This window comes from Lissotriton helveticus, assembly GCF_964261635.1.
Source record: "Lissotriton helveticus chromosome 1_1 unlocalized genomic scaffold, aLisHel1.1 SUPER_1_unloc_9, whole genome shotgun sequence".
NCBI classification, from domain to species: Eukaryota; Metazoa; Chordata; class Amphibia; order Caudata; family Salamandridae; genus Lissotriton; species Lissotriton helveticus.
Window position 1 is genome coordinate 2,839,851 of NW_027611736.1, and position 14,233 is coordinate 2,854,083.

Genomic DNA, 14,233 nt, shown 5'->3' on the forward strand with positions numbered 1-14,233 from the left:
CCTCGTGTCAGCACCTAGACTCTGGAATACTCTGCCACATGCCATTAAAACTAGCCCGTCTCTCTGGTCTTTCCGAAAACAACTCAAGACCTGGCTTTTTAATCAGTGATCCCCACTTTCCCTCCTTGGCTGAATATGGCAGATATTCCAGCGCCGAGATGTCCAAGGGCCTTCGCTCGCGCTCTATAAATGCTATAAAATATTTAAAAAAATATATATACTATCTACTTAATAGTCCCGGAGGTAGAGGGCACATATGTTCCAACGTTTAAAGGAAGAGGGAGCTCCACTATTATAGACTATATATTGATATCCTCCTTTGCCAAAAATAGAATTGCCAAGGTCAAAACTAAATGGAATACCTTTAGTGACCATAACCTCCTTGTTATGGAAATTATACACACTTGCGGGGGGGGGGCAAACTCAAAGGGGAGGCACCAGCCTCCAACCAATAGACCAGGGAAGGCGACTAAAGTGGGCAAGGATAAATTCCCACGAGTTTTACAAAACACTAGTCCAAAAAGGAAGAAAACAGGTAGAAGACTGTTTGGACCCCCTAAAAGAAGGATTAGAATTAGTGGAGTCATTTACATCCCTGACAAGTCTAGTGGACAAAATGTTGGAAGACAAAGGGCCGAGGAAGGATTCTAAAAACCCACGGTGGTTCGATAAAAGTTGCTCCAAAGCCTTAAGGGACCTAAAAGCTTGCCTCAAAATCAAACCAAGGAATAAGACAGAAGTGGCCATTTGTAGATTAAACTATAGAACCAAAGTGAAAGAGAGGAAGAAGGTGCTACAAGCAGAAGTTTGGGCAGACTTGAGAGAGGCGGGAGAAAACAGGGACTTTGCAGAATTTTGGAGAATTGTAAATAGGCAGTGTTTTAATGATAACTCCGCCCCGGTGATTAGTAGCAACATCCTCCCAGATCAATGGGTCAATCACTTCCAAGGGCTATACAATAAGTCAAAACTAGAAATCCAGCAGGGCGAGTGGCAGGGTACCCGGAGTGGTAAAATAATCCTCTCACTAGAAGAGATAACAAAAGCGATCAGCGGGTTGACCCCTAACAAGGCCCCTGGTCCGGATGGTACCCCACCGGATCTATACAGAAGTAATATAGACCTATGGGCCCCGATCTTAACCAGGGTCTTAAACGCGGCCATCAAATCAGGGCTACCACGCTCCTGGTCCACTGCACTGATCGTACCCATTTTTAAGAAAGGGACCAGGGATGATCCTAAATGCTACAGGCCGATCTCGCTCATAGATGTTTCTGCCAAAATTCTGGGTCGAGTGATTTTAAATCGGCTCATGGAGTGGACCGAGGAACATCAAACTTTAGCTGACATACAGTATGGGTTCAGAGCTGGTAGATCGACCAGTGACCAGTGCCTAAATTTGTATCTTTAAACAGCCAAATATACAAAAGCCAGTAAGGGCACGGTCTATATGGCATTCATGGACCTGGCTGCGGCCTTTGACAATGTCAATAGGACTAAACTGTGGTCCATGATGCATAAGCTAGGCATTGAAGAGGGGCTGATAAATATCTTGAAAGAGCTGCACTGGAACACTACGGCCAGGGTCCGTTTTAGCCCAGAGGGGGGGCGAACTGACCAATTTCTATGCTCAGGAGGAGTAAGGCAAGGGTACATATTAGCCCCTTTTCTCTTTTCACTCTACATTAATGCCTTAGAGAGTGCCCTCACCGCCCTAGAAGTTGATTGCCCCAAAGTAGGACCGCGTCAAATCCCAGTACTACTGTACGCAGATGATGCGGTCCTGCTGGCTAGGACCCCGAGGGCTTTACAACTTTGGTGGATGGATTTGTTAAATTTATGGCTGACTTGGACCTATCTGTCAACTTAAATAAATCCTTTGTCATGGTGGCTGTCAAAAAACCCGCCAATAAGTGTGTGTTTAAGATAGGGTCACATACTTTGGGTAAAGTAAAGACTTTCACCTACCTGGGTCTGCTATTTGATGGTGACATTCAGTTTAGCCAGCTGCTCGAGGAACATTGTACCAAGCTTGTTTCCTCGAACGGTGCCATATCGAGATTTGCCCAAAGGTTGGGGCGATGGTGCCCAGAACAGATAATGGCATTATATGGCTCAATCAGTACAGCAAAGGCCTTGTATGGTGCTGAGGTAAGGGGTTTCAGGGACTGCAAGCAACTTCAACAACAGGAAGATACATTTTTCCGGAGAATCCTGAAAATCCCACATACCATCCCTGCTGAAATTGCCCATGCCGAACTGGGGATGCCATATATCTCAGACAATGCTAAGCTAAGGCCAATCATGGCATGGACTAGAATCTGGACCAATCCGGAGGCATCCCTGAGCAGGGAAATTGTGTCAGACTGCTTGCAGAGAGACAAGGGGCTACAAATCCCTTGGCTAAAATACGTGAAAGACTCTTTAGTGAATATTGACCAGTGCCAACTTTTTAATGATCCATCTTCGATTTCAAATAGTTGTAAACTAAAGGTGAAAATATTGCTTTTAGAAAAATTTGAATCTGACAGAAGAGGCCTTGGTTCGGTAAAGAAATCAATAGCAGCTCACGACCTTGTAAGAAACGGAGTGGGAATGGAATCATATCTGTTTCTGATGTATAGCCAAAATGACGATTTTTAATGTGCCGTTTTAGGCTTAATTGGTTACCAAACATTTTAGCTTATCCTGCTGGTTTTACTGTAACAATTGAGCAGAAGGGTGCCTGCGGCTGCGACAATAGGTCTCCGCAGGACACCCTTCATTTTGTACTTTTATGTTCATTTTATAGAAACCCTAGATGTTTGTTTTTGGTAGACATTCTTAGGAAACAGAAATTTCGCCATGCAAGAGCTGCACTGTTGTTCCTACAGAAAGCTAGTGACACCCATACTCTATGTGCCATTTTAAGCTTTTTAAAAGTAGCCGTAAGATTGAGGAATACAAGAAATTAACTTGTTTTTGTAAATAATCAGACTCTCTCTATGAATTATACCCTCTCTTTTTTAAAGTTTTTCCTTTTATTACTAAAAGTTCAGGAATGATATTTAATGAAATTTTACTATGTAATGTGTTTTTATGAGGAATTTTTATTCTTCGAAATAAAGATTTACTGAACTTGTTACTGAACTGGCATGAAGTGTCTTGCCTGCTTGCTGATTGCAAAAGGAAATTGCTCTAGATATCCAACGTGCAAGAGTCTGTTTAGCAACTGGGGGTTCTTTACGCATCCTGCCGTAGGCTATGAAGAGCTGATCAGTTTTACGGATACTGGTTGTTCTTTGCAAATAAAATGTCAAACATCTCTTAACATCTAGAGAATGTAAAGTCTTTTCTGATGGCAACTGTGTATTAGGGAAAAAAGTCTTTAAGATGACAGGCTCATTCAGGTGGAAATTAGATGGAACTTTAGGAATTAAGGCCGGATTAGTGCGGAGCACCACAGCGTCTTTGGTGAATTGAAGAATAGGTGGTTTGATAGTAAAAGCTTGTATCTCGCGGACTCGAAGTAAGAGCTAAAAGCAGTGATGTCTTCCTGGAGATGAATTTAAGATCAGCCCTCCGAATGGGCTCAAATGGGGACTTCATGAGTTGTGCCAACACAATGTTCAGATGCCAAGGAGGAGGCGGGCGTGGAATTGGAGGGAACATCTGAAATAAGCCTTTGAAAAGTTGTTGAATAATTCTTGAAGAATAAAGAGAATTGGAGCCATCGTGCCGGAATCTGGAAACTGCAGCCAGAAAAACCTTCAGGGTAGAGTGAAAGAGGCCGGATTTTGCTAATTGTAAGAACAAGCATTGGAAATGCAATAGGTCTCGCAGCATTAGAGTTAGTGCTTTTAGAATTGTTTATGGTTTTTTTTGTAAATCTTTAGCATTTTTGTTTCCTGTAGCCAATGCTAAAGAATTAAAAAAAAAAAAACCATAAACATTTCTAAAAGCTCGAACTCAAATGCTCCGAGACCTATTCCACTGTGTGAGGGTGAGGGGTTGAGGGTGAGTGAGGGTGAGTGAGGGTGGGTGAGGGTGAGTGAGGGTGAGGGGTTGAGGGTGAGTGAGAGTGAGGGTGAGGGTGAGTGAGGGTGAGTAAGGGTGAGGGTGAGGGTGAGGGTGAGTGAGGGTGAGTGTGAGTGAGGGTGAGTGAGGGTGAGTGAGGGTGAGGGTGAGTGAGGGTGAGGGGTTGATGTTGAGGGTGAGGGGTTGAGGGTGAGTGAGGGTGAGTGAGGGGTTGAGGGTGAGTGAGGGTGAGGGTGAGTGAGGGTGAGGGGTTGAGGGTGAGTGAGGGGTTGAGGGTGAGTGAGGGTGAGGGCGAGGGGTTGAGGGTGAGTGAGGGTGAGGGGTTGAGGGTGAGTGAGGGTGAGGGTGAGTGAGGGTGAGTGAGGGTGATGGGTTGAGGGTGAGTGAGGGTGGGTGAGGGTGAGTGAGGGTGAGTGAGGGTGAGTGAGGGTGAGGGGTTGAGGGTGAGTGAGGGTGAGGGTGAGTGAGGGTGAGGGTGAGTGAGGGGTTGAGGGTGAGTGAGGGGTTGAGGGTGAGTGAGGGTGAGGGTGAGTGAGGGTGAGGGGTTGAGGGTGAGTGAGGGACCGCAAAGCTATAGGGGGCAGAAATACCACAGGAGGGGGCTATAGCATAAATACCACTGGGAGTTGATAGAGCGGGAAAACGGCCAGAGATTTGCAGGGCAGAGAGAGCACCACAGCGAGACAGCAAGGTGCGAACTGTGTGAGATATTGTGACCGGCGCACGGTGGGGCATTCCCAGGGTAGAAACGCACTGGGACAGTGGCAGGACAGAGAACCCGCGCGAAGCTGGAATGGCAAGAAGATCTCTGGGGTTGGTATGGGTTGAGTACCACTAAGGCTGGTAGGAGGGGTGTACCACGTGAGACTGGGGAGTGTGAAATAGGAGCAGCTTTGTGAAAAACGCCGGAGGGTGGTCCGTGGAGAATTTGGAGATTATTGAAAGCATGGCGGCGCCCCCAGATATTCTTGTTCTGCGTACAGTGTTGTGGACGCGCAAATAGCCGGAAATCCGTGAATTGCTCACGGCAGCAGCGGCGGTGTTGCAGGACTCCTGCATGGTGCTTGCCAGAACTTGGATAACTTCAGAGAATACGGATAAAGTACATTTCAATGCACGCAGGAGACTCCAGGAAAAGGTGCAAGGCGCACCGAAAATGGAACTGCCTGACAGGATGCAGATTTAGAAGGTCGCGTGCCAAATGCAAATAATTAAGACAGTGTTTGGCCTGTTCTTGTAGTCCTTCTTTAGTTTCCGTGGCTCGCATGCTGGCTGGTCGGCGGCTGCCCCGGAGCATGCTGGGATCGACATGGATGCCTTCGATCTGTTCCGAAAGCTCGGAGCCGGGGCTAAGTTTGACGTGCGACGCTTCAGTGGGGATGCGGAGCGGTTCAAGGTGAGGTCTGCTACGGTTAGGAGCGGAGCTAGAAGTTGGTATATGAATTTTCACTGGCAGTTTTCCGGTAGAGAACTTGGATTGTTTTGAAGGTCTACTCAGTGCACACAGGCGTGCACATCAATTATGTGGCACTGAGTGTGTGAGGGTGCAGTGTGTGTGAGGGTGTAGTATGTGTGAGGGTGCAGGGTGTGTGAGGGTGCAGAGTGTGTGGGCGTAGTGTGTGAGGCCTAAAGTAATTTGAGGCTGCAGTGTGTGTGTGGGCTAAAGTAGTGAGAGGGCGCAGTGTGTGTGTGGCCTAAAGTAGTGTGAGGGCGCAGTGTGTGTGGCCTAAAGTAGTGTGTGGGCTCAGTGTGTGTGTCATAAAGTAGTGTGAGGACGAGTGAGGACGAGTTCCAAGCCTGGTAGAGGAATGTTGGCTCGGTCATATTCCACAGGAGGCGCCCCAGCCAGGCTGGTGGTATGACACCAGCAGATGCAATATTTAGCAATCAGACAGTGTCATAGAGGAAACGGACAGTCTGGCTGCGAGCAGAAGGCGTCAGAGGCATGGAGTGGGAAATCAACACTGGAGGAGACAGAAGCCCGTGAAGAAAGCACACATGAGATGGAGGAGCAGAAATCCGGAGGAAGAAAGCTTGAGAAAGTTGAAGGATGGAAGGATAGGGAGAAAGATGCAGATAAAGTCAGTGAGGAAGGAAAAAATGGGGAGAACGGAATGGACCTAGAGCAAGAAATACGGAGTTAAAAGGCATAGAGGAGGCTGAGAGCACGTGGCTAACTGAGAACATCTAAGCGGCCGAAAGGGGATAAAGGAGGTGCGAGTGCACGCCGAGGTGAAGGACTGTGCTAGAAGGGAGGGGGAAATGCCAATAGCAGAGGAGCCTGCAGGCTGTTTAAGGCAGATGGTGTCTGCGCGCAAAGTACTGGGCGAGAAGGGAGGGGGAAATTCCAGCAGCAGAGGAGCCTGCAGGCTGTTTACGGGAAATTGCATGAAAAGGGTGGTTCATAACATTCAGAAATCCGGAGGAAGAAAGCTTGAGAAAGTTGAAGGATGGAAGGATAGGGAGAAAGATGCAGATAAAGTCAGTGAGGAAGGAAAAAATGGGGAGAACGGAATGGACCTAGAGCAAGAAATACGGAGTTAAAAGGCATAGAGGAGGCTGAGAGCACGTGGCTAACTGAGAACATCTAAGCGTCCGAAAGGGGATAAAGGAGGTGCGAGTGCACGCCGAGGTGAAGGACTGTGCTAGAAGGGAGGGGGAAATGCCAATAGCAGAGGAGCCTGCAGGCTGTTTAAGGCAGATGGTGTCTGCGCGCAAAGTACTGGGCGAGAAGGGAGGGGGAAATTCCAGCAGCAGAGGAGCCTGCAGGCTGTTTACGGGAAATTGCATGAAAAGGGTGGTTCATAACATTCACATTAGAAGAACCACACCAGTCAGCAGAGTAAGACCATCTGCAGCGTCTAAAGACAGGAGTGTAGCCAGCAGCATCAGAGATCAGTTGCACTACTTAGTTGCGTTATGTATTTTAAACATGCACAATTTATATTGGTATGTATGTTAAACGTACACACACTTTATTTTCTTTTACAGCATGACTGCTCATGTGGCTCCACATGGCGCCATCCTTAAAAGTTACCGAACAGTGCGATGGTCGTTAGATGAGTGCCATGCTGAAAGCAAAATGTTTTTAAAAGTTACTGACAGTGCGGTGGCCTTGATATGGGTGCTAAGAGGGGCGGCTTGAGAAACAAGGCAGAGCGCACCATATGGAGAGGGAGGGGGGTGGCAGTGGGAGGGTGATTGATGGGCGGGGCAGTGCTGGGGAAGCCTTTGATGTGGCCTGGCGGCCGTGGAAGCCGGGCCTTTGAAGTGAAGCTAAGCTTCACTTCGAAGGTGTCGGAGGAATGCGGGCGGCTGTGCACGCGCTTTTAAGCTCAATGCGCATGCGCATTGAGCTTAAAAGTCACGGGCACTGCAAGGAATCGCCACGATTCCTTGCAGTGTGGATAAAGAGTGGATGAGCCCCTATAGTCTCGCTTGCTCGATGCGCATGCGCATCGACAGGCGAGACCTAAAAAAGGCAGAAGCTGCTCTGGCGTAGAGTGAACAGGGTGAACAGTTATTTATTTAAGTTATCATTATTTGTAAAGCGCAACTGACACCCTACGGGTAACCTGGCGCTGTGATACAGGCGACTAGGTTAGGGCCGAGAGACTGTGTCCCCTGCCAGGAAGGAGTTAGCAGGATGCCAAGGAGAATACTCGAGGGTAGTGCCAGGTTTTTAACCTTTTTCTAAACTGCAGGATGTTGTCTATTTGTCTTGTATCAAATGGAAAAGTATTCCAAAGGCAGGACGCTGCCGCACTGAAGGCCCTACCTCCTGATTTGACTTTCCTAACTTTAGGCAACCTCACCAGATTAGCCGATGAGGAGCGTAGTGCTCATGAAGGGACATACCATGTCAGTTTCTCCTGCAGAGATCTGGGACAGTGACCATGTAGAGCCTTAAATACTATACATAGTGCCTTAAATCGTATCCTCTGCGAGACTGGCAGCCAGTGTAAATCTGAGAGTACCCGGGAGGCGGAGGTGTGGCGTGGTTGCACTAGTACCAGTTTGGCCACCATGGTCTGTACTCTCTGCAATCTGTCAATCAGATATTGCGGGGATTCTAGTAACAGGGCATTACAATAGTCCAGCTTACTGAGGATGGTGCTCCGGACTATCAGCGCTCTGTTCTGTTAAGAGAACATCGGAAGGATTTTCCGAAATGCTCTGATCAGAGTAAAACCACTTCCAGCTGTTTTGTTGACAGTTTTCAAATGTCAATTTGTTGTCAACCATGACTCCCACATTACGTACCACGCTACTGGGAGCCAATGGAGTAGCAGGGGATGTTGGCCAAAACTCAAGCGGAAGTTTAGGAGGGATTCTACCTACTGCACAGTGTAGAATCTCTGTCTTCTCAGAGATAAATTGAAGAATTTGAATTTGAAGCTTCACACCAAAGATTGAACCGTTTCCACTTGAGTTTGTAGGTTTTGATAGTGGCCGGTGCTCTAGCGTTAGTGAGAACCTCCCTGCAGTCCGGAGGAATAATCAAATTAACAAACTCATAGTGCTCAGGCACCAGTTGGATCCGGATGGCAGATCAGGCCGTGGTTCATTGTAAGAAGATTCGAAATTGGGCGCAGCCAAATTGGATTGCACTCCGACAGAAGGAGGAGCTCCGTAAACCAGAACTGGCGAGGCCATCTGGGGGCTATGAGAAGAATGCAGCAGGGTTCTTTCTGCATTTTCCAAAGTACCCTTGCGACTAGAGGAATCGGTGGAAAAGCGTGAGCATATATTTTTGACCAGTTCATCAAAAACGCATTTCTGCACGATTCTGAGTGGGGAAGCCAACTTGCATTGAATGTCTTTTGCGGTTCAGGTTGGTCGCAAATAAATCGAGATTGGGGTGTCCGCAAAGCTGAAAGATGCGGTCCAACGTCGGCTGATGAAGTTCCCACTAGTGGTTTGACGGGACCGACTTGCTCAGGGAGTCCGATAGAAGGTTGGACACCCCTGGAACATGGACTGCTATTAAAGTGATCTGCTGTTGAATCGCCCAATCCCAAATTTGCTGAGCTTGTAGGGATAGCAAAGTGGATCTTGTGCCCCCTTGTTTGGTCACATAATGCATGCTTGTTGTGTTGTCCATTCGGATCAACACTGAAGCTCCTTGAATGAGGGTGCAAAAGGACTTCAGAGCCGGGAATATCGCCGGTAACTCCATAAGGTTTATGTGCCAAGTTCATAGGTGGGTGTCCCATTTCCCCTTGACTGTGAGGGCTTGAAGATGCGCTACCCACCATTCTAAGGGAGGCATCTGTAATGAGGATGAAACTTGGAGTGTCCGCTACAAACGAACTGCAGAGATGTTTGGTATGTGAGTCCACCATAGCAATGCTCTTCATATCTGAGACGTCGAAGGACCCTGAGACTTGTTGCAATTGGTTGTCGAGTTCTCCAGTCGGGGTCCCATTTTGAGGCGACAGTTGGGAATTAGGGGAATACCGGAAGACAGCATCCCCAGAAGCGATTTGAACTGTCGAACAGAAACATACTTTTTTGTGCGCCGGAGAGTTGCCAGTTTGGAAATCCGCTGTTGTCTTTCGTTTGAGACAAACGCCCTTCTTTGCTGTGTGTCTATGATGGCCCCCAAGAAGGTCCTCACTTGAGAGGGGGTGAACTGAGACTTCTCCAGAGTGATGGAAAGACACAGAGACAGGCATGATTGAGTGTGTCTGGTTGCGACTGCGAACGACTGTGCCTTTATAAGGCAGTCGTCGAGGTAGCGAAATATTTGGACACCAGCTTGACCAAGATATGCTGCCACCGGTGCCAAGACCGTAGTGAACATTCGGGTGCAGAGTGAAGGCCAGATGGAAGGACTTAGAATTGGAAATCTCTGCCAGTCACTCTGAAGTGCAGGAATTTTCTGTGTCTGGGTAAAATAGGGACATGAAAATAGGCATCTTGAAGGTCCAGTGTTGGCTTGTAATCCCCTTAAGACAAATAACTGAAGCACTTCTAGGAGAGACAACATCTGGAAAGTTTGTTTCTTGAGAATCTTTTTGAGGGAACGAATGTCCAGAATGGGGCGACACTCACCCTGATTTTTCCTTGATTTGGAAGAATCTTGAATAGAAGCCTGCATCCCCTTGAAGATTCGGTACACTTTGATCGCTCCTTTCCTTAACATGAGACTGATTTGGCATAAAAGTTCCTTCAGACAGGCAGGAGGAGGACCTCTGGGGGGAGAATTTGGAGGGAATTTCACAAATTCCAGAGTGTTGCCTCTGGACACTATGTCCAAAACCCATCGATCTGTAGTTATTGCGGACCAATTGGAGAAGAAATGGGAGATCTGCCCTCCAACTTTCGTCGGATTGATGGGAAGAGTGGTTGACAGTGGTCACTACTTTTTTGAGGAATCTCTACCTCAGCAGGAGGATTTCCCTCTGTACTGCTCGTAAGAGGCAGCCTGCGGCTCTCGAAACGACTGCTGTTGGAGGGAGGAGGAGTAACTCGGTTGGTCCTGATAGGGATGGTACTGCTGGTATTGGTTGTAACCTCCCCGAAAGGAAGAGGATGAGCCACGACCCCTCGCACCTCCAAAGGGCTGCATTTTAAACTGTACAGTAGACACTGCACATTACACACGGACCCGAGAGGCCTGGAATTTAGACTTTGACATTCCAATGGAAGATCAAGACTGGCAGCGGTCCTGTGAACTAACATGCATGGTTTCTAGTAATGCCCATTTTCAACTGATACATTATAATTTTCTGCGAAGGACTTACATTATAATTTTCTGCGAAGGACTTACTTAACGCCACAAGACCTTTATCGAATGGTTGTGTCTTGCCCAGATATACGCCTGCGCTGCAACTGTGTGGGGGCTGGTTTTTTACATTAACCATGGCCCTGCGATGCAATACACTCCTTCTGGCAACTAGCTGTCGAAGAAATGGAGCATGCCACACAACTAAGTATTGAGCTGACAACCAAATGCTGTTTATTAGGCCTCTTTAGATGCCAGAAGGGCGCAAGATTACCTATAAATTTGGCCAGTAGCCTATGGTACTGGCATGACGTAGAATTTCAATCACATGGCTACCCCAGCATGCCCCAACGATTGCGCTCTGGCTTAGAGATGCGCTCAACTGGGCCCTAGCTGAGGAGAAACATATGCGCCTTAGCAGACAGGATGGCAAATTTGAGGATACACTAAACACTTGCCGTGCTCAAACAGATAACTCCTAGCTCCTGCTTCCCAAGTGACAACAGACACAGACTCTGGCTCTGAAACTGACGAGGCAAAACACTACGACACTGGGGATGAGCAAGGAGGTGTCTCCACATGATAATTATAAGGTACATTCCCAATTAGGGGAATGGGACACTTATTGATCACCTGGAGAATGGGAAAGCAGATAAGTGCATGTGTAATCATTGACTGCTTCTTGATTAACCTACTGACGTACAACATATTGGTATGATATGTCTCTGTATACTCTGACTGCCAGGTTGTATGTTGACAAAATTAAAATAAAGTTCTAAAAAAAATAATAATAATAAAGCCATTACATTGTGGGTGGTAGAGGGTAGTGAACCAGTAATTCACGCCACACTCCTTCGACATGTGTTTCAAGTAGCCAGACATGAAGTCGGTACCTCTGTATGACACCACCTCCTTAGGGAAGCCCACCCTGGTAAAGATGCTAATGAGGGCCCTCGCCACTGCAGGGGCAGTGGTAGTCCTGAGGGGAATAGCCTCAGACTCCCTGGAGGCATGATCTACTACCAGACCTCACTGACGAGGCTCTTCCAGGTGCGTGGGGGTCTACAGGGCTTTTGGAAAGGGGCTGAGTCAGAGAGGGACGGGAGAGTAGGCTGAGGGGTGAAAGGGACCCAGGGAAAAGGAAATAAGTGAGACGGAAAAGAAAGACAAGCGCAGAAATCATCGGCTACTCTTTTTCTTTTGGTTGCTCCAACCTCTACCCCCTCCCTTCCCATTTAATCATAGCTATTATTTATCCCTCACATCCTCCCTTGACTAAACCATGAAGCAAAAACACTTACCTGGGTCTTTTCTTTCTGTCCGAGGGACGACGGCGGCCGAGGCTCACCTAAGGGACTGAAGAGGAAGACCCTGTGGGAAAGAAGAATATAACAGAGACAATCAATCATTGTGATTTCCTGTAATACTGATAAAAAGTGCATACCAAGAAATTATTCAATGCAGTGTGCTCCTTCTTGACCGACTCTTCTAGAACGGGGAGCTACATAGTCTCCCTACAGGGAATGGGAGACAGACACACAGACGGGAAAGCTTTGTAGGAAAAAGCTACATACAGATGTTCTATGCTTGCATATGTACATTGTTTTAGAAAGATGGTGGAACTATTTATTTTGTTCAATGTGCTTATACTGCTAATTACTTTTATCTGATTCTATTATCATTGATTTACAAAAAACAGTGGTCCCTACATGTGGACAAGATAACATACAGAAAACAATAATCATACACCTGATAAGTAGTATGTCTTTTGTCCAGTCGGACAAGAAATTTATTTTAAATGTTCTGGTTAATAAAGTGAATTTTAAGAACCAAAAAAGATAACAAGTGGGCACAGCCGTGACCCACAACAATCAAGACAAAACAACAAAGAAATGGCCAAAAGGGCAAAGCGAAAATCTGTCTGTATACTTGTGGTCAGTGCTACAGACTCAATCTCCTAAACATAACCATACCATTGCATCAAATAATGTAGCATTATCATATTGCATATGGGTTTTTTTAGTCAACGACGTTTCGATGCCTTTTTACATTTGTGACATCATCATCAGGACAAGAATTATCAACATTATTGTTTTGTACAACAGTTATTAACACAATGCCTATTATCGTATTACTTTACATGAAGGAAATGGGAGGCAAGGGGGAAGGAAAAACAGGAATTATATATAAGCTTAGGCATGTTGGAGACAGTTTTTTTTTAAAAACGAGTGACTTGAGAATTGCGGCGAGTGAGGAGGTGAAGATTGTGACCTAGGAGGTGTTCAGGCATGCGTGTCGATGGACGGAGCGGGTGAAGGGGATAGTGATATAAACACGGGTTCAAGGTCTCTATTGAGATCAATGGGATGTGAGGTAGAAATGATTTAATCAATAATGGCTTTCTGGCTAAGCGGTCGTTCAAGTGATCGAATGGAAATAAGTCTAACTGAGTGTCTAAGGCAATTGTATGGCTGGGTCGTGAATGACGTGATGAAATAATGTGACTAGGTCTCTGGATGTGACAATAATCGCGGGCAGTGGCAGGAGAAAGAACCGAGTAACCTACATGTTGGTTTCCTCGTGGGTTCAGGAATACTGATGAGTAAACGCAGATAGATGTGCTTTCTGAGGAAAGAAAAAGCCATGGGGTTAGTGATTCCGGTCATCTGTCTTAGGCGGAGTGCCGGAGTGAGGGGGTAGGACATATTTACCTTTCACATCAAGTCCAGGGCTTCCATCAGGATTGTGTGGAGTTGCCAGGAAAGGAGTGTGATGGCTCAATCTAAAAAAACAGAGCGGGGTAGGAGAGTAAGATACCTGCGATGCAGTGTATCAGATTGCTCCTTGCTTAATTACCGAAGGGCGAGAGTCACTTACTTGTGATGGCCAGAGCGCTATGGCGAATATGGCAGTCCGATGGGATCGATCTTCCGGTCAGCCAGAGGAACAGGCTTTTCAAGCCACATGGTCCGTGGAAACCGATGAGGGACTTACTGTAACTTGGTATCTGGTGGAGAATGTGCAGCAGTGAGGCGGCCATTTTGGAGTGGTGAAAAGATCAATGTGATTGTGTGAGACTAATAGTGCAGCATGCACTAAGGGCAACAGGTGACTTCTAAAAACGGTTTTCATTAAAATAATGACATATAACAGAGATTACAATATGGAGGTCCAGTCTTCAAGGCGGTTGAGGCCTTTTCTGATACTGTCAGTTTTTAAAATCCAATGCAGTTGCTCTTTATTGAGCAATTGGGAAAGGTCCGCTCCTCTGGGAGGTGGTTTGATGATAGAGACAACTGTCCAAAGTAATTCTTCCTCGCTGTGGCCTTTTTCATAGAAATGTTCCACAAGTGGTGCATTGGATGTGTTACACCGGATCCTGCTTCGATGTTGGCCGATTCTTAGTTTTACTTTTTGACTCGTCCACCCTATATAGATAAGCATGCAGGGACAGAGAATTGCATATACCAAATTTGCAGAGTTACA

The 14,233-nt window shown here is 46.7% G+C and overlaps 1 protein-coding gene across 2 annotated transcripts in view; it reads right to left on the reverse strand.

The window, feature by feature from the left end:
• Positions 1-14,233, reverse strand: part of LOC144806579 (uncharacterized) — a 229,783-nt gene that overhangs the window by 43,136 nt on the left and 172,414 nt on the right. For both annotated transcript variants that reach the window (XM_078672914.1, XM_078672913.1), the window contains exon 4: positions 12,049-12,118. The gene's annotated coding sequence lies outside the window, so the exon portion shown is untranslated. The remainder of the gene's footprint in view (positions 1-12,048; positions 12,119-14,233) is intronic.